Source organism: Paramormyrops kingsleyae, chromosome 25 (genome assembly GCF_048594095.1).
Source record: "Paramormyrops kingsleyae isolate MSU_618 chromosome 25, PKINGS_0.4, whole genome shotgun sequence".
In the NCBI taxonomy this organism is placed as follows: Eukaryota; Metazoa; Chordata; class Actinopteri; order Osteoglossiformes; family Mormyridae; genus Paramormyrops; species Paramormyrops kingsleyae.
In genome coordinates this window covers 7,964,305-7,985,716 of record NC_132821.1, presented here as the reverse complement: position 1 = coordinate 7,985,716, position 21,412 = coordinate 7,964,305, and the positions used below count along the sequence as shown (strand labels likewise).

Sequence of the window (21,412 nt, the reverse complement as noted above, 5' to 3'; positions counted from 1 at the left end):
ATTCTGAAACTGCATTAACATTGACAATAATTTGATTCCATATAAGAACATAAGAACTATACAAACGAGAGGAGGCCATTCGGCCCATCGAGCTCGCTTGGGGAGAACTTAACTAATAGCTCAGAGTTGTTAAAATCTTATCTAGCTCTGATTTAAAGGAACCCAAGGATTCAGCTTGCACTACATTAACAGGAAGACTATTCCATACTCTGACTACACACTGTGTAAAGAAGTGCTTCCTTAAATCCAGTTTGAAATGTTCTCCCGCTAATTTCCACCTATGACCACGAGTTCTTGTATTTGAACTAATGCTGAAGTAACTATTCGGTTGAACAGCATCCAAACCTGTTAGAATCTTATAGACCTGGATCATGTCCCCCCTCAGTCTCCTTTGCTTGAGGCTGAACAGATTTAGCTTAACTAACCTTTCCTTGTATGACATTACTCTAAGACCAGGAATCATTCTTGTGGCCCTACGCTGCACCTTTTCTAAGGCCGCAATGTCCTTTTTAAAATATGGCGACCGAACCTGCACACAATATTCTAGGTGAGGTCTCACCAAGGAATTGTATAATCTTAGCATTACCTCCCTTGACTTAAACTCCACACACCTGGAGATATACCCCAACATCCTATTGGCCATTTTATTTGCTTCCCCGCACTGGCGAGAATGAGACATGGAAGCATCAACATACACACCAAGGTCTTTCTCATAATCAGCTACCTTTATTTCAGTTGGTCCCATAAAATACCTGTACTTTATATTTCTGCTCCCTATATGGAGTACCTTACATTTGTCTATGTTAAATTTCATCTGCCAGGTATCGGCCCAGTCACTAATTAAATCAAGAAAGTTTTAAAGTCCCAGTTGGTTTCATGTAGTTATCTCCAAGGGGTCCAGGTGAGGGTTCAAGCGGTGTAGTGTCGGCTCGGGATCAGCTCGTAAAAGAGAAGATGGAGAAGAGTTATTGCCCTACACCTAACCTAACCTCCGGCAGTACTAAAGTAACTATGGCAGCCTGGCTAAAAGGGAGACCTGGAAGGAAGCACAGACACGAGGGTTTCCAGGGGTTTTGGCGTCAAGCCAAACTACCGTCAACAGTTAAGGTGTTATAGAGTAAAATAATAGAGTGAACTTTTATGGGAGACCTCACCGTCTGCTTGAAATCCTCATTCAGGAGATCCTTCTCCAAGTATGCGGCGAAGCCCTTCAGGAGGGGATGGTCCAGAGAATGTTTCCGGTACAGTCCCTTCTCCTGCATCATGTGCCTGGAGGTCTGTGGCCACTGCACCTCCCGGGTACTGCCATGTGGAAAACATATTTCGTCTTAAAATTGCACCTTCAATTGGCTCACAAGCAAAAGCAAAAGGTATCAATGAAGCTGCAAATCCGAGACACTCATACTCACACTTGAAAGATCTCGCCGTTGCTGACACTGACTGCGTCCTCCGACTGCTCAGTCGCCGAGCTCTCCAGTCGCTGCACGGTTGTACCAGCCACCACAGGAACACTGCTGGTCTGCGCCGCTACTGCTGGGGAGGGGGTGTCAGGCACCACCATGTGGCGACGCTCCAGCTCCTGGATCATCCTTTCAGATAAATAAGTAAATAAAAAACTGTTAGTAAATGTCATACTGAAGAAACGAAGCGAGATGTGTAAAAAAGACTGAAGAGTTTTCCCACCAACCTGCTCATAGGATTAGCATCATCCATAATGTCTCGCAGGTGCCTGTAGCTGAACACCCTGCCCCACTGCAGAACTTCAAGCGCATCCTGCTTTGCCTTCTCCACTACTTCTTGGATGGCTTCTTTCGAAGATCTCTTCATGCACACCTTAGTCAGATGCACCGAGAGGCTTGCCTGTGTCTTCTTGCACATGGGGCAGAGCAGGAAATGCCTGTTGGAAGTACTGCGGATATAAAAAAAACAACAAAAAAAAACAATTAACAGTTTTATGTAACAGTCAAGGAAGTGTTACTTAAGATTAGATTTAATTCATGATTTTCAGGACCCATTCCAGTCATCATCATCAACATTGTTCATTCCTCAGTGGTTTGGATAAATAACATTTGCATATCTATTGTCATCCTGATGGGTCCCAGACTGAGAAAAGTAATTAGTAAACTACATGATCACAACTACTGAAACATGTTTACTAATTAGTTACATTTATATCAAGCAATATAAGCCCTTTGTGAACACTGCAAGTTAAAAAATGGTATTCTACACTTTAATACCATCTTTACTACTAATTTAAAGATAATTAGAATAAAATACATTTTATTTGTATTGCACTTTATATTTTAGCAATCTCAAAAGTGCTACAGAGAAAAAAATAAAGAGATAAAACAGGAGAATCTTTAAAGTAACTTAAAATGTCTTTCTAAAAAGATGAATTTTTAGTAATTAATAAAAGTTGCTTCGAAATATTGTTTTCGTTTTGTAGTGGATGCAATTTAAGTTTTAACAATAGTAGTCAGTTTAAGAGACTTAAGCACAGTGTCAGTAAACTACATACAAGGATGAACAAGTTTATCCACAGTTTCTACACATTCAAATGCAATCATAAATTGATCAAAGCTTACGCCTTGGAAGCCATTCTTGACGAGTTGTTCGACAAAAAATGAAATCTTGAGCAGAATCTGGAGCTCTTGTCTCGCTGGAAGTAGAGGTAGAGTAACTGTACATGCGGAGGTCTCCTCTTAATATACCATTCTGACCGCGTCCCCTCCCCCTCGTAGCCCCGCCCACCCCAGCCCCAGTGTCATTCTGAGGGACACTTTGAAAGACAATTAAAAAAAATGTAACTTTTAAAAAGGATAAGAACTGAATTTATATTTCTAAATAAAGTGATAAATCGATAGTGCAGTTCTAAAACTTCTGCACCAATTCGCCACCACACCACAAATATATAGTGTATACTATAATATAATTTACCCAAACAACAGATCCCTTATGTTGCTTGCTCATATACATTTGATTTGTGTCTGTGTTTGCCATTTCAAAACCTTGTTGTGACTCTTGGCTGACTTTAATATAAGCTATTGGAGCTGTAATAATTTCCGTTTTACAATATCTTGATTAATGTGGAAGATCGTAATTTAACATACATAGGATGATGATAAAGAATGTTTGCTTTCTTATGCGTCGGTCACGCTAAGCAACCGCAACGCCCCGCATACAGTACCATCGGACAGCTACAGCGATTCTGAGCAATATTGGCAGTATGATCCAATTTCGATTTCGTCGTTTTTACCCTGAAATTTCTGCCTGAAAGCACTCGCTCACTAATTGGAGCGAGCCAGCCTTAAAGGGCCCAGATCGCATTATTGATGGTACCACATATTGTTCTAATCCGTACTGTTGTGACACAGACATGACATACAGTGACTACCAATATTAGCAGGATAGGCTCAATGTATAATGTTCCGAATATTTTGGTATATTGCTCGGCATTACTGGTTTTTTAATACATTTATTTGAGTCACCCTGTTTGTTTACGTGACCTGATGTTTACATGATCTCAGCCTAATTGTTACGTTGGCAGATTGCTGGGGGATGGGTAGCCCTGCATGTGCATCGCAGAGAAGTGCAAAACAGCAATCAAGGAAACAATAGCCCTAGGCTGGCAAGCCCAATCCAGGTATTTGTCCCCTCATCTCAGAAGCTGATGTTGACGGCTTGAGTAACTGACCTGCTTGATTCAAATGCTGATGACTCCCAGGCTGAGGAATTTGTAACTAAATAGTTGGATTAAAAATATTTGCATCATTGTAATTTGCTCACAACTACAGCTAACTTGCCTGTGTGGCCTGTTCCCTGTCCCTTGTTTTCTTCTGCTTATCACTTACTTTTAGTTGAATTTCCAATTGTCATCTCCATTGTTTAGTGCTCAATGTCTTTGATAAATAACATCATATTACACTCACCTAAAGGATTATTAGGAACACCATACTAATACGGTGTTTGACCCCCTTTCGCCTTCAGAGCTGCCTTAATTCTACGTGGCATTGATTCAACAAGGTGCTGAAAGCATTCTTTAGAAATGTTGGCCCATATTGATTGGATAGCATCTTGCAGTTGATGGAGATTTGTGGGATGCACATCCAGGGAATTAAGCTCCCGTTCCACCACATCCCAAAGATGCTTTTCTCAGACATGTCCTGGGAATTGTAGCTTTTATGGACGCTAGGTCGCTATACTTTATCAAAAAAATAACGTAACTACTGGAAAATCATTTGATTCAGAAATCAGCGACGCTACAGGCAAGCTACTAGAAAATGTAAGTAAACAAATAGCTTCGCTACATGGCTACCGCCCATCACTGACCGTACACCTCATCCAAAGCTACAGTAGTCACAGATGGGATCACTGCCCACTCTCTCCTTCATTGTTTGGCATCTTCATAGAACCACATGCGGCAGCAATACGACAGAAAAGTGAAATAAATGGAATTCATACCGATACCTCAACACAAAATAATCTGTGCAGATGATATCATGCTGTTTGTACAAAACTAGGGCTGCAACAACTAATCGATTAAAATCGATTATTAAAATAGTTGCCAACTAATTTAATAATCGATTAGTTGGGTCTACGTTATTACACACACAAGTACAGTGGTTACCTCCTAATTTGGGAGCAGTAAGCTAACCAAAGCCGCGGTGGCAGTAAAGTACGATTAAGCTGGATGCCGATCGCCATAAAAGGAAAAAGGTGACGAGAACCAATGGCGTGCCTTGAGAAGCTTACGTGATGAATTCTGGGAGAATTGAAAAAAAAGTTTAAAAATGGCGGAGGCGGACACAGCAGAATCTTGTTTTAGAAGCCAGAATTTGATGATAATTAGCTGAAATTAGGTCGGAGAGACACTGATGTATTATGTGACGTTGTGGAGTTTTTGGATAATTTTATGCAATTATTCAGATTACTTAACGCAAATCCTTCATTCAGTGGTGTAGTGGAGAGTAAATGCACACAAACGCCATTTACGCACCTTTTAAATTTACAAAACAGCGTTTACTTAACATTAGTGATCTCAAAAAAGGTAAGGATATAAATGGTTACCCACCGTTTTTACTGCTGTGCATATACACTCACCTAAAGGATTATTAGGAACACCTGTTCAATTTCTCATTAATGCAATTATCTAATCAACCAATCACATGGCAGTTGCTTCAATGCATTTAGGGGTGTGGTCCTGGTCAAGACAATCTCCTGAACTCCAAACTGAATGTCAGAATGGGAAAGAAAGGTGATTTAAGCAATTTTGAGCGTGGCATGGTTGTTGGTGCCAGACAGGCCGGTCTGAGTATTTCACAATCTGCTCAGTTACTGGGATTTTCACGCACAACCATTTCTAGGGTTTACAAAGAATGGTGTGCAAAGGGAAAAACATCCAGTATGCGGCAGTCCTGTGGGCGAAAATGCCTTGTTGATGCTAGAGGTCAGAGGAGAATGGACCAACTGATTCAAGCTGATAGAAGAGCAACTTTGACTTTTGACATCCCACAAATCTCCATCAACTGCAAGATGCTATCCTATCAATATGGGCCAACATTTCTAAAGAATGCTTTCAGCACCTTGTTGAATCAATGCCACTTAGAATTAAGGCAGTTCTGAAGGCGAAAGGGGGTCAAACACCGTATTAGTATGGTGTTCCTAATAATCCTTTAGGTGAGTTGATGGAGATTTGTGGGATGCACATCCAGGGCACGAAGCTCCCGTTCCACCACATCCCAAAGATGCTCTATTGGGTTGAGATCTGGTGACTGTGGGGGCCATTGTAGTACAGTGAACTCATTGTCATGTTCAAGAAACCAATTTGAAATGATTCGAGCTTTGTGACATGGTGCATTATCCTGCTGGAAGTAGCCATCAGAGGATGGGTACATGGTGGTCATAAAAGGATGGACATGGTCAGAAACAATGCTCAGGTAGGCCGTGGCATTTAAACGATGCCCAATTGGCACTAAGGGGCCTAAAGTCTGCCAAGAAAACATCCCCCACACCATTACACCACCACCACCAGCCTGCACAGTGGTAACAAGGCATGATGGATCCATGTTCTCATTCTGTTTACGCCAAATTCTGACTCTACCATTTGAATGTCTCAACAGAAATCGAGACTCATCAGACCAGGCAACATTTTTCCAGTCTTCAACTGTCCAATTTTGGTGAGCTTGTGCAAATTGTAGCCCCTTTTTCCTATTTGTAGTGGAGATGAGTGGTACCCGGTGGGGTCTTCTGCTGTTGTAGCCCATCCGCCTCAAGGTTGTGCGTGTTGTGGCTTCACAAATGCTTTGCTGCATACCTCGGTTGTAACGAGTGGTTATTTCAGTCAAAGTTGCTCTTCTATCAGCTTGAATCAGTCGGCCCATTCTCCTCTGACCTCTAGCATCAACAAGGCATTTTCGCCCACAGGACTGCCGCATACTGGATGGTTTTTTCTTTGCACACCATTCTTTGTAAACCCTAGAAATGGTTGTGCGTGAAAATCCCAGTAACTGAGCAGATTGTGAAATACTCAGACCGGCCCATCTGGCACCAACAACCATGCCACGCTCAAAATTGCTTAAATCACCTTTCTTTCCCATTCTGACATTCAGTTTGGAGTTCAGGAGATTGTCTTGACCAGGACCACACCCCTAAATGCATTGAAGCAACTGCCATGTGATTGGTTGATTAGATAATTGCATTAATGAGAAATTGAACAGGTGTTCCTAATAATCCTTTAGGTGAGTGTATATTCATATTTCAAGTAGCAACCTAGCAGTCGAGACATGTTCTGGTAAATTGAGCAAAATGGGTGGATTTTACCTTGCTACCAAGGTGAACCAATAGAGCAGGAGAATTGTGTTTGTTATACGTTTGAGCCTGGTTTTTTGGTGTTTTGTGACCAATCAGAACTTAGAAGTCCTTATCTGGAATTGAGAATTATCATGTCATGTGCTCCACCACGCCTGGTCGCTGGAGATGCTTCAGAATGACCGTGGCCTCCAGGTAGTAGAGGACAAGGCAGCACTCTGCACACTCCAGGGGCATCTCCTCTGGATACACCTTGACACCAAGATTCAAGAGATTTATTTGTTACATACAGTACAACATGCAGTGAAATGTATCTCTGTGTCACCCTTATTTGGCTGTGCAAAAATAGAAATAGAAGAAAAAAAGAAAAAAGGTAAGAAGTAAAGTAGGAGTAAAAAGAGAAATTACATTATATAAATACTATGGAACCAAGATATAATCTAAAATATACAGTGCAATATATACAACCTAAAATCAAGAATCTAAAATACAGTGCAAAAATCTGAATATAGTGCAAATGTGCAGTATTTGTGCATTCAGTGCAAACATACATAGTGTACAGAAAGGCCAGAGTTAGTTTAAATTGAGAAGCCTTATGGCTTGGGGGAAAAAACTCTTCCTGAGTCTCTCATCCTGGACATCAGGCAACGGAACCGTCTGCCTGAGTTCAGCCTGCAGAATAGGCAGTTTGCGGGGTGTGAGGAGTCCTTAATTATCTTGGTACCTCTGGACCTGCAGTGTTTATTGTAGGTGTCCAGCAGGGAGGGCAGAGGTACTGGAACTAAACGGTCTAGGCCAACCCCTGAAAAACAACCCCATACCATTACCCCTCTTCCATCAAACTTGGCACAATCCAGTCAGGCAGGTAACGTTTTCCTGGCATCTGCCAAACCCAGACTCATCCATCAGACTGCCAGACAGAGAAACTTGATTTGTCACTCCACAGAACACATTTCTACTGTTCTAGAGTCAAATGACATGCTGCTTTACACCACTTTATCCAATGCTTGACATTGCGTTTGGTGATGTGAGGCTTGCATGAAGCTGCTTGGCTATGGAAACCCATTCCTTGAATCTTCTGGCATAAGACTTAATGCCAGAGAAAGTATGGAGCTCTGCAGTTATTGAGTCAACAAAACATTAGCGAATTTTCCGCACTATGCACCTTAGCACTCTGTCACTTTTGTTGTCCCTAAACACTTCCACATTTCAATAATACCACTTCCAGTTGACTCTGGAATATATAGCAGGAAAGGAATTTCACAAACTGACTTATTGCCATGGAGGTATCCTATGACAATAGCCTGCTTGAATTCACTGAGCTTTTCAGAACAACCCATTCTTTTACAAAGGTTTGTAAACCTGAATGCATGGTTAGGTGATTGACTTTATGCACCCACGACAATGGGTCTGAATGAAACACCTGTGATTGAAAGGTGTGTCCCAATACTTTTGTCCATATTGTGCCTGTCAAAATGTATACATTCAGTATGTTTCGTGACTTCATTGCATTTCCCTCCGCAAAGATCAGTTTAATCTAAATGATGAAGTTAAAGACAGAGCTGAAAATTAGTTAAGTCATGACTTCGAAAGTTATCCTGACAAGGGATTCTGCAAAATCAGAGATGGAACTGCTGGTTGGGCTGGTCATCGCCTGCTTTTTCTAAGTGATGTAGGACTAAATGTAAAGTTTCAAACTGCTTAATGTATATTAGTCTGTTTTATAATGTTTAAACAAAAAGAACATTTAATGGGTTTGCATCTTATATCTCCTACAATGCGTTTTGCAGTTGATTCCTCCTTGATTTGGGTATAACGATAAATAACTGGCAAGAGAGACAGAGAGAAACTTTTGGGAAGTGTTATTGTTCAAAGTTAAACTGATTGTCCAAACCATTTTGGTTGTTAATTGTAAAAAGTTAATGTAAATCACCTATTACCCACTGTAATCCATTCTATACCCACCCCTGTAGACTTCACAGAGCATCACTGCCAACAAAATAAGAGGGTTACAATTAAAGAGGGTAAAAAATTCACGTAAAACTTGCCAATTCAGGTTTTCAGCACCATGGACAGCAACCTAATGTTGCTTAAAAGGCCATTACTATGCTCATATTCACTGTTCATAATTCAATTTTTAGGGGTCTACAAGAATATATGTACATGCTTCAATGTTCTAAAAGCACATATTTTCTTCTCATAATGTACATCTCTATTCACCCTCTGCCTGAAATGCTCCATTAAGGCTTTTAATCCCGCCTGGGTGATGAGCCTGCTGTGCCCTGATTGTTCAGCGTACCCTACATACCCCTACAGACAGATCCTTGCAGGTAGGCAGCCAATTAGGATTGTGTTACGAGGTGGATGTGTTGGCGCCCACTCCTGGGTTATTCCCTGCCCTGTGATGGGCTGGCGACCATAACACCTTAACTGTTGATGGTAGTTTGGCTTGACGGCAAAAACCCTGGGAAGCCTCATGTCTGTGCTTCCTTCCAGGTCTCACTTTTAGCCAGGTTGCCCTAGTTTCTTCAGTACTGCCGGAGGTTAGGTTAGGTGTAGGGCAATAACTCTTCTCCATCTTCTCTTTTCCGAGCTGATCGCGAGCCGACACTACACCGCTTGAACCCTCACCTGGACTCCTTGGAGATAACTACATGAAACCAACTGGGACTTTAAAACTACAGTATATGGACTCAAATTAATATCAATGTTAATACAGTTTCATGCTCCCCGGTCGCCCAGAGGAGGATGGGATCCCTTTCCGAGTCTAGGTTCCTCTCAAGGTTTCTTCCTGCTAGAGGGAGTTTTTCCTTGCCACTGTCACCTCAGGCTTGCTTGCTGAGGTTCTGGCCGGTTAAACGTAAAGAGCTTTGTGACATTTTCATCGTTCTACTCGGATCAGATAAATTTTCTTATTCAATGAGCAAATACATTTTAAAAGCAGAAGTGTACATGTTATCTGGTATGATACAGAAACAGCTATAACATCCAACATGAGTTAAGACAGCAATATTTATTTATTTTGTTTCTGGTACTGATGAGACATCTGAGACGGTTGCATCTTTCTCTCCATCAGCATTTCCAATTGTAACTGAAGAATCTTCATTTTAATATCATGCTCTTCCTGCAGATACTTTAGCTTTTGCTAATAAAATTCAATTGCCAGCCTTTCCTGGAGAGAGAGTCTTTGGTGAGCAGTACTGGCTGACATTGCTCCTGCAGATGTGAGCGGTGAATCAACTTGCAGGTCTTGAGTACTGTCCACATCATTTTGTCCTTGAAACAAGAAAAGTCCATATGTATGGTCAAATAAATGCAGATTGCATGAAGAGATATTTCATATCAGATGACACAGAAGTAAATGAAAGTGTTAAAGTAGAGAAAGAAAAGGCAAAGTGAAATGTTCTCACATACTTGAGGTAGATGTGTGTGACACCTCATCTGAACCCTCCGGATGGTCGTCAGTTGAGATGTGCTCCAACATTGGCTGGCTCTCCATTATTCCAGGCCGTGAATCATCCAACTGATCGGGTTCTTCATTTGCCTATAAATTGTAAATAAGACAACCTCAGTTCAGCTAATTCAGACTAGTATAGGTGATTTTAAATTGATCTTGCCTACCGCAAGTCAGGACTCCATAGTGCAGTAATCAGTAATTAGTCATTCAGAAAGCCATTTTTAAAACCATGATAAACTATTCCAGATTAAGGCCAACCCCTGACTTAATTTAAACCGTATCTGGGAAACTGCCCCCTTAAGATTAAACTCAGTACCTTGATGCTGGTCTCTGGGACCTCAACGAGGACAGAACTCACATGTCTGTTACCCACAGCTTCAGTGGCGTCTCCCTCACTGTCTGCCTCAGGTCCCACACCTGAAAACAATACTGAATGGGGTGTACAGGCATTTGTTCCACTTTTCTTTACCTTCTTCCTAGTCACTCAGTGGAAAGGTGTGTGATCTACAGGTGATGCAGTAGGCCTACCTGTCTCAGCCTCTGCAGCTGGGCTGCAGATATCATCGTCAGCAGGAGGGCTGCATGATTCCAGGCACTGATGCAGAGTGTGGTCCAATGAGAGAAAATTCTGGACAATACTTCTCACGAAGTACTGCCCAGCAAACTTCCACTCAGACCCTGCTTTCACGATGGCATTTGGTGCGTCATATTTCACAAAGCACCTTTTTCTGCCCTTTGTGATGGTGAACTCGATACACCGTGTAACGCCCCCCTGCTCATAAAAGACCTCCACACAGTAGACTACTCTCTTAACCTTGCACATTTTGGTGACTAAAAGAAGTTTGCAGTTAATGCGTGTTGCAGAAAATGTCAAACTGAGATGATCGTCCGACATCGATCAATTTTATGCTCTGGGTTCTAGAACTTACACACGTAAGCAACTGTTTATGCATGTAAACAACTGCTTATGCACGTAAACTACTGTTCCAAAATCTTCTTGGAAACGGACTGGAACTGAATGGAGGAATGTCACTTTGTAGACGAAATGTATTTCGTGAGTGAAAGAAATGCATTTTGTTTACGTAGAGGGTGCGCGCCTGTGTAGCACCTTTCAATGAACAGAAGGTGGAGAACAGGTGTTACGGAAAATTCAGTTTCCCCATGTTCCCCCTGTCGCACGCTGATCTGAAATCACGACGTCACCCGCTGCTTCGTAGTTATACGGTTTCGCTGTCGTCTTAATGTCTTACTTTATTTCTTTCATATCTTTCTTAATGTCTTTAGTGTGCTCCGGGAAACAAACTATTTATGCAAAAACATCGCCTGTCTTTTCGATATCTGTGTATTTAAAGAACTGAAACTATTTCAATCGCTGGTAATACTCCTTTGCGTAATACTGTTTATTCTAATTATGGCGTAATTGTACGCAACTTACTCGTTACATTTAACTACTGCTGACAGCGCTGTACATGGAAATGCATGGCTGAATCACTTTTCATGAAACCATCAATACGTTTGCGTATAGATACGAAAGGGGAACACTATTAGCGTAAGGCTGGAATATATGGTTCCCCTCGATAAAGCAGACACACAGCAAGTCTGGACCTCGATACTGATAATACAACTTCATTATTACATTATGCAGTTATGTGCCTGAATGACTTTCAGCCATCTCACGTGGTTCTTCGCACAAATATGAAAGGGAAACACTATTTCCTAAAATCCAGGATATTCAGTTCCCCCTGCTAAAACAGGCATGCAGCAACTCTGGGCCTCAGTACTGATAGCAATAGTTTATAAGTATTTAATCATATCTAAATGACTTCTAGCCACCCCTCATACTTCCACAGACAGTAAGATGGGGGGAACGGATTTTCCCAGTGCCCGGGAAAATCTGTTCCCCCTACTTAAATCACAAAGACAGTGTTTCTAAAACATGCTGCTCTTTGTGTTAACTCTGATATAGGTACACATGTCATTGAATAACTTTCAGCCACCCCTCATACTCCCACAGCCAGCAAGGCAGGGGGAACGGATTTTCCCAGTGCCCGGGAAAATCTGTTCCCCCTACTTAAATCACAAAGACAGTGTTTCTAAAACATGCTGCTCTTTATGTTAACTCTGCTATAGGTACACATGTCATTGAATAACTTTCAGCCACCCCTCATACTCCCACAGCCAGTAAGGCAGGGGGAACGGATTTTCCCAGTGCCCGGGAAAATCTGTTCCCCCTACTTAAATCACAAAGACAGTGTTTCTAAAACATGCTGCTCTTTATGTTAACTCTGCTATAGGTACACATGTCATTGAATAACTTTCAGCCACCCCTCATACTCCCACAGCCAGTAAGGCAGGGGGAACGGATTTTCCCAGTGCCCGGGAAAATCTGTTCCCCCTACTTAAATCACAAAGACAGTGTTTCTAAAACATGCTGCTCTTTGTGTTAACTCTGCTATAAGTACACATGTCTTTGAATAACTTTCAGCCACCCCTCATACTCCCACAGCCAGTAAGGCAGGGGGAACGGATTTTCCCAGTGCCCGGGAAAATCTGTTCCCCCTACTTAAATCACAAAGACAGTGTTTCTAAAACATGCTGCTCTTTGTGTTAACTCTGCTATAGGTACACATGTCATTGAATAACTTTCAGCCACCCCTCATACTCCCACAGCCAGTAAGGCAGGGGGAACGGATTTTCCCAGTGCCCGGGAAAATCTGTTCCCCCTACTTAAATCACAAAGACAGTGTTTCTAAAACATGCTGCTCTTTGTGTTAACTCTGATATAGGTTCCTGTGTCATTGAATAACTTTCAGCCACCCCTCATACTCCCACAGCCAGCAAGGCAGGGGGAACGGATTTTCCCAGTGCCCGGGAAAATCTGTTCCCCCTACTTAAATCACAAAGACAGTGTTTCTAAAACACGCTGCTCTTTATGTTAACTCTGCTATAGGTACACATGTCATTGAATAACTTTCAGCCACCCCTCATACTCCCACAGCCAGTAAGGCAGGGGGAACAGATTTTCCCAGTGCCCGGGAAAATCTGTTCCCCCTACTTAAATCAGAAAGACAGTGTTTCTAAAACATGCTACTCTTTGTGTTAACTCTGATATAGGTTCCTGTGTCATTGAATAACTTTCAGCCACCCCTCATACTCCCACAGCCAGTAAGGCGGGGGGAACGGATTTTCCCAGTGCCCGGGGAAAACTGTTCCCCCTAATTAAATCAGAAAGACAGTGTTTGTTTGTTTGGTTTTTTTTTTTAGAAGAATAAGCTTAGGTATTTTATACATTATTTTAATAAATCTTTTAAAGTTAACAACATCAAATAAATTAAATAGCTGTTTAACAGATATAACCAGTTAAATAATTGCAAACTTCAGTTAAAAGTGCAAAAGAACCATTCAGAAAATGCTAACATGCATAAGTTGAAAACTCGCTTAACGAGTTTTTGGTATCTTTCCGAAAACTTAACAATAAAAAATGTTAAAATATAATTACAAAATAATTAACATAAATACAGAAAAACAACCAAACTTAACAACAAAAAAACAAAACGTCACATGTAAATAAATAAATAAATAAATAAGGCAGAAGTTTCAAAGATTCCAAACTACTTCTTATTAAAAGTGCAAATGCCAAAATAATTCACTATTCATTAAAAAATTAAGCAGTCTTATGTGTAATTAGACATTCTGCACAAAATAAGTCCACATCTGTGGCTGGGTTTCCACTGCAAGACAAATGGAACCACCTGTCACATCCATTGCAGGCAATCTGAAAAAATAACAAAAATAACCACAACATTATTTCTAATAAATATCAAATCTCAATAAAAATATGACATGTAGTTTTATAGTAACTGCAAGTGTTTATTAGTGTAGCATTGAGACTGCCGACTAATTTTGATTATTTAAAAAATATAACGATAAACAAGTCTCCTATAGGAAATCAGCACTATGTGAAATTTCTCATTAAGCAAATGTTATATGGAGTACAATACTAAACCAAATGAAGCAGATTAAAATAGAAGATTCCAATCATTTTGTTAAGCGTAGTGGCTGTGAAGGCAGTATGCTTGTCTCTTAGCACTAGGTTTGCAACTTTCTATACAGTCATTTCAGTGGGGGTTTCTACGGGGTACTCTGGTTTTATCTCAAAAACATAGACAGTAGCTGAGCTGAGTGTTAAAGTATCCAAGTGGAGAGTGAATGTGATTGTGTGTTTTGTGTATGTGTCCTATAGTGAACTCTCACTTTATCCAGGCAGTACTCATGCAATACAGCGGGTTATCACATTTTTAGATAAAATAAGTTTTAAAAAGTCAGTGTGCATATGTGACTGCCTGCATTTATTGATTGCTCCTTTACCCATGAGTTGTCCGTTTCAACTTCTCCACAGATTGAACAGACGTCAGTGATGTCATCTGTTAAACATAAAATGTATGCAGAAGAAAACCCTTTATTAAGGAAGATATGACAAAGTGCATATTTGCTGATACAACAAAACAAACAGAGTTGTAGATCCTTTATGTTACTTACCTGACTCCTGGAGAAGTCTTATGGCCATTTCCTTTCTGAACTGGTCAATCGTCTGTGGATTATTAGAGAACCAGACAGGCTGGTCTTCCAGTATTTTCTCTGCAAACTACAAATATTTAAAATGTCAGAAAGAAATGCAAAACTTCAAATAGAATACAAAAAAACTTTGTATTTATTGCATACCTTGCACACGAATACCCCACGATACCACATCTCTCTGCTGTGTATGTGGGAGAGTCTCACACCTCCATCTGGATACATTGCATCCTTTACTCCTCATAAATGCTCTGTAATTTAATTGAATATTTATTTTGTCATATATATTATTTTATTATACAGTTCATACGTGTGTGTGTATGTGTGTGCGTGCATGCATGCGTGTGTGTCTTTCATTTGTCAAATGGGACAGACAATATCTGTAATTGGTACCTTGTGCTGTCAAGGCGTTTGTGGATCTTCTCTTTTGATTCCCCCAGTGGATCCAAAAAAACAGTTTTCTTTATAGATGGGTATATAACAAATACCACAGTGCAAAAAATTTATAGTCAGAAATAAACACTAAATGACGTGTACTTGCAACATAAAAATACATTTATGCAAATAAAGCTACAGAATGACTGCACCCAAAAAAGTCAAAAGCCAAAAACTGAAACAAATGAGGCAGATAATTTGACAGGAAATCTATGTAAAAAAACCAGCAGATAAATTAATGATTACAAATTGGTTGATTGTGGAGAAGTGAAGAAGAGACAGAAATGATCTCTCAACTAGAGCAGGTACTTACAGTATCCCAGCACTACATAACATAATAAGGGCAAGGGTATGGAAATGTTGTATTATATATTATTTAATGTGTCATAATTGTGTATATCTACTTACAGCAAGAGTCCAGTGTCCATGCTCCCCAATAACACCCAGAAACAACTTGAACCCATTTGGGTCCACCTAAATTATGCAGACCATAACAGCACTGTCTCAACTGAAAATTTCATACAATACAATACAATACAATACAATACAATAAAATACAATACAATACAATACAATACAATACTCATTCACAGCTTTCATTATGAAAGACTGTCAGTTACTTTGATACTGCACCTTTCTAAGGATTCTGTAGGATCCCCGCCACACCTTAGTCATGGCATATGAATCAATAAGAAATGCCTTTTCAACTCTCTCCTGGTTATGCTGCCTTATCAGTGCAAATAAGTATCCATTTATAACCTTTGGAAAGACAGACAACATTTTTAATGACACTGATATATTTTCATGTAGAGTCATATTGTCTGAATCATGTGTGACTGGCCTACCTCACTCTCAAGTTCTCTCCCAGGTGCAATCCGTGCTATATCCCAGTTAAATATTTTATAGGAACCAATCTTAGAGAGCAGTAACGTTTTCTTTTCCTCAGCTTTGCCTGACCAAGCTGCATTGACACCTGCCAAAGTTATTACACACAATGTTAAGAGCCACTTAAAAACCTTAAAACCTTTTACAATTAAATAACTTAAAATGAAAATAATACAGCATTATACAATAAATGTATCACCTACTTTTCTCAACTTTGGAAAACGTGGTCGGTGCTGGAGACTGTGGGTCCTGAGGGGTCAGTGCAGGGGACTGTGGGTCCTGAGGGGTCAGTGCAGGGGACTGTGGGTCCTGAGGGGTCAGTGCAGGAGACTGTGGGTCCTGAGGGGTCGGTGCAGGAGACTGTGGGTCCTGAGGGGTCAGTGCAGGAGACTGTGGGTCCTGAGGGGTCAGTGCAGGAGACTGTGGGTCCTTAGGGGTCAGTGCAGGGGACTGTGGGTCCTGAGGGGTCAGTGCAGGGGACTGTGGGTCCTGAGGGGTCAGTGCAGGAGACTGTGGGTCCTGAGGGGTGGGTGCTGGAGGTTGTGAGAAACTTTTTTGAAGTCTGTGAGGCACACGTGGCAGTTCTTGAATATATGGAACCAGATGATCCAAATTAATTTTGAGAAACTTTATCCCTTTCTCATTAACCAACATTCTTCCCTTCAATCGAGGTTATTGTGAATGGCCCCAGAAGCTCTTTGTCAAGCTTTCCTCCTTTTCTCTCCAGACTCCTGACATTCTTCCTGAGAACTTTGTCGCCAATTTTAAGATTTTGTGGTGTAGCCCCAAGGCCCAGCTTTCTTCTCCTTGTTTTTTCCCTTGCTTTTGTCATATTTTTCTTCACTGCACTGAATATTAGGTCCTGAGTTTTAAGAGCAGGACTGACAATTTCGTCCTCCAAAACTGTCTCCACTGTTTCATTAATCTAGGCAATAATAAATAAATAACATTACTTTTACATCACCGATACTTTTAGGTTATCATTATAATATCTATCTTTCAATGTGAAGAAACAGATGTTTTGAGAAATATAAATTATTACCACAAATATACTCACATCAAAAGACTCTGGGACCTCTGAAAAATAACGAGCCTCCCTGCCAAACATAAGGAAGTATGGGGAAAACATTGTAGTCAGTTGTTTTTTGGTCCTGATGTTGAAAAGGACGGCATCAAGATAGGTGTCCCATAATGTGGGTCTTTCATCACAAACTTTTGAAAGGGTTCTAAAGAGAACAGAAGGAGTTTCAGGAGTTTACACACAGTGGTGGAGGAAGTACTGAAGCTTAGTACTTAAGTAAAAGTACAAATATTGTGCAAAATATGTACTCAAGTAAAAGTAGAAGTGCTACATCAACAATCTTACTTAAGTGAAAGTACTAAGTACTTACTTTTAAATTTACTTTAAAGTATTTTTTTAAGTAAAAGTACTCACCAATGGTTTATCTCGACGTCTCGGGTGTGCCATTTTGTAAAAGAATAGTAGATATACTGACTTACGCCTCTACCGATGTCATTGCTCGTAACAATTACAAGGAACTATACAGTATATGTGTATTGGAAAGTTTGGTGTGCTTATTGTGCGTGCACTCTGCAATACTGTCTGTACCCTAACTTAGAATTATGTGGATGACAAGTTATCTACTAGGTATCACCATTAATATACCATTAAGATAAACCATGTTGAATGGGTCCATGTTGAATGTCTCATCTTCTTGAAATCAAGCCAGTCTACCAGCTCGTGCTGCTAATTGACACACGCTCTGCCATCATTGGAGCTAATAAAGCCACCTGATTGGTAGGAAATGGCAAGCAACGGCAGAATGCAATAGGCTAACTATTTTTTCATGCAAGATTTTAAGGAAATTGTGTTCATGAAATGTAACGACTAACGGCATAAATTGTAGAAATGTAGTGGAGTAGAAAGTACAGATAATTGCCGCAAAATGTAATGGAGTAAAATAAAAAGTATGCATTATTATTTTTACTTAAGTAAAGTACAGATATGTAAAAATGTACTTAAGTACAGTAACAAAGTACAAATACTTTGTTACATTCCACCACTGTTTACACATAATATGCAGTGTAATACCTTAAATAAGTCATGCAAACAGGAAGTTACCTCTGTATAGTACCATTCATCCGTTCCACCAGTCCATTAGTTTGAGGGTGGTAAGGTGAACAGAGACTTCTCTCAATACCAAACAAGGTGCATACTTCTCTGTTTACCTAGGGAAAGACCAGCAGGAAAAATAACACCGTGGACTTCACATTTTTGGTGACATTTCTAACCAAAATTAGTATACAGTGTTGTTTTTTTTTTATTGCTGATAATGTAGATAATTTTCTGGTTTTGATATACCTTTTATCCAGACAAAATTGTTCTCAGTCAAACCCTGACTGAATATGTATCTGAACTGTACAAGGCTATTCTTGAACATTTTTCAATATAAAAATTATTCCGATGTCCAACTTAAATGTAATGTTTTAATTAATATTGTATTAAACTACTTCACATTCCTCTTTGTCAAACCAGAAAAATTAAAATGAAAAGATATGTGTGTGCTGTTATAATGCCCATACTTGCTATTCAAAAAATGACATATATCCAACCTGATTAACAAATTCTCTGCCTTGATCAGTGAGAATCCTCTTTGGTGCTCCAAATCGGTAAAAAAAATTCACAATGCACATGGTGACATCTCCTGCTGCTTTTGAGGGTAATGGATATGCCTCTACCCACTTTGTAAAATAATCAATCAGTACACAAATGTACTGATTGCCTTTTTCAGTCAAGGGCAATTTTCCAATAAGGTCCATACCAACTAATTCCCATGGTTCATTTACCTACAAACAGAAATAAGTTCATTAGTAATTATTAAATGGAATAATGCTAATAGCTATAAAATCACAGAAATGAGAAACAAATTAAGTTACTTACAGTTATTGGAATATAAGCTTCTTTGAGTTTTATTACCCTTTTAGACTGGCATGCTGGGCATTGTTTAATCTGCATTTAAACATATAACATGAATACATTTAAAGAGCAATGTTAAGAACTATTTTCTAATAAATGTATAGATGAATCCATTCTAAAATAACTATTCTTTAAAAGATAATATATCAATGATGTATTATGTAGGAACCAATACATTAATTTTGGAAGACAACAGTTGATTTAGTGTTATAGCATAGTAAGAACACACATTTATAGACTTATTATAATTTTAGATAATGATTACAATTGTATTTCAGTCTTTAAGACATGTTACATCGTCTACGTGTCATTTGCCATGCAAATGCTTATCATAGGCTTTAATTAGCCTAATTGTAAATAATTAAAAACTTACCCAATTTTCGATATCGGCAGTCATGCTAGGCCAGTAATACCGTTTGGAAATTGCATCCTGCGTTCTTTCTTTTCCACTCTGTCCACCTGTGGCAGTGGCATGGAACTCTTTAAAAACGTCATCTGCCTCTTCAGCACTTCGCACAACTTTAACCAAGCGCTCTTCATTTGTGCCCTTTCGGCGGACATAATAAAGCACCCCATCTGTCAAGAGATTAAATAAATAAAGCAGAACCTCGATTGCAAAATATGTGTATGCCACATACCAATTTGGTATTTTCATTTTGATACAAAACGCCATATATTGTAACAAAGGCAAAATGTAAAATAATGGCCTATAAAGCTAGGCCTGTTAGGTAAGATGTGGTCAACAGGCTTAGGATAGACATGGAAAGTATATTTTTATGTAACATAATTATACCTTTTACTTAAGTAATGTAGGTCTATGTAAAATATTTGTATGACTCATGATTTAAGACAGATCACTATGGTAGGCCTGTTTAGAATACGTTTTACCTTTGATGGAATACTGTTGCGCACGTCGTCGAATGACATATTTTTCTGCCTTAGTTCGAGAATCAGGATATTTGCCAGCTGTTAAATATGTATATATTATACCATACTGTATTGGATCCATTTTGTCAATCTGTTAGTAGTCACACTCGAAAAACTATAATCGACCGCTATCTTCTTTCGCCTTCCAGAACTGAGAAACGTACAATGACGCAAACGACGTAGATATTTACGACAGAGCAATGCTGTTAAAATGATCTTTCAGAGAAAGCGTATGCGTCATGGAATAAACCAGGGCCTGATTATACGAAAAATCTGTACCACTGCCCCAAACAAACAAACAAACGAATAAATAAAATATAGCGCGTATAAAAGATTGAGTGGAAGTAAAATGTAGTTATTTGTTTATGAATGTTCTTAACAAAATCCAGGCAGTACAGTTATTGCTCACCATATGAAGCAAAGGTCCATACAAATCAAATTAATATGTTTCTAAATCTATTAGATTTATTATTAAAGTTGTGGCAGCATTGAAATACTTGTGATTTTTTTTTTTAATGAACAACAGACTTTAGTCTTTATTCTTGATATTTAAGAATTGAAGATACATTCAAGTGAAATTGGGGAGTCTGAGTAAAGATCTCAAACCATAACTTAGGTTTAATCCTAAGTAAGTGGGAATGTGGTGAATCATTCTGCATTATAACATGTTTTAGAAACACTGTCTTTCTGATTTAAGTAGGGGGAACAGATTTTCCCGGGCACTGGGAAAATCCGTTCCCCCTGCCTTACTGGCTGTGGGAGTATGAGGGGTGGCTGAAAGTTATTCAATGACATGTGTACCTATAGCAGAGTTAACATAAAGAGCAGCATGTTTTAGAAACACTGTCTTTCTGATTTAATTAGGGGGAACAGTTTTTCCCGGGCACTGGGAAAATCCGTTCCCCCTGCCTTGCTGGCTGTGGGAGTATGAGGGGTGGCTGAAAGTTATTCAAAGACATGTGTACCTATAGCAGAGTTAACATAAAGAGCAGCATGTTTTAGAAACACTGTCTTTGTGATTTAAGTAGGGGGAACAGATTTTCCCGGGCACTGGGAAAATCCGTTCCCCCTGCCTTACTGGCTGTGGGAGTATGAGGGGTGGCTGAAAGTTATTCAATGACATGTCCATGTACTGTACCTATAGCAGAGTTAACATAAAGAGCAGCATGTTTTAGAAACACTGTCTTTGTGATTTAAGTAGGGGGAACAGTTTTTCCCGGGCACTGGGAAAATCCGTTCCCCCTGCCTTACTGTCTGTGGAAGTATGAGGGGTGGCTGAAAGTTATTCAATGACATGTGTACCTATAGCAGAGTTAACATAAAGAGCAGCATGTTTTAGAAACACTGTC

The 21,412-nt window shown here is 39.7% G+C and overlaps 2 long non-coding RNA genes across 2 annotated transcripts; both read right to left on the bottom strand.

Annotated features, from left to right (window-relative positions):
- Nucleotides 1-13,839: 13,839 nt before the first annotated feature.
- Nucleotides 13,840-14,885, bottom strand: LOC140582683 (uncharacterized). The gene is made up of 3 exons (XR_011985494.1): nt 14,804-14,885; nt 14,633-14,688; nt 13,840-14,039 (listed from the first exon to the last, which is right to left on the bottom strand). It is a non-coding gene; the product is annotated as an uncharacterized lncRNA (long non-coding RNA).
- Nucleotides 14,886-15,981: 1,096 nt separating this feature from the next.
- On the bottom strand, nt 15,982-20,006 carry LOC140582872 (uncharacterized). Its single transcript, XR_011985666.1, has 8 exons — nt 19,510-20,006; nt 19,101-19,169; nt 18,773-19,006; nt 18,282-18,388; nt 17,217-17,385; nt 16,363-17,084; nt 16,120-16,247; nt 15,982-16,033 (listed from the first exon to the last, which is right to left on the bottom strand). It is a non-coding gene; the product is annotated as an uncharacterized lncRNA (long non-coding RNA).
- Between the last annotated feature and the right edge of the window lie 1,406 nt (nt 20,007-21,412).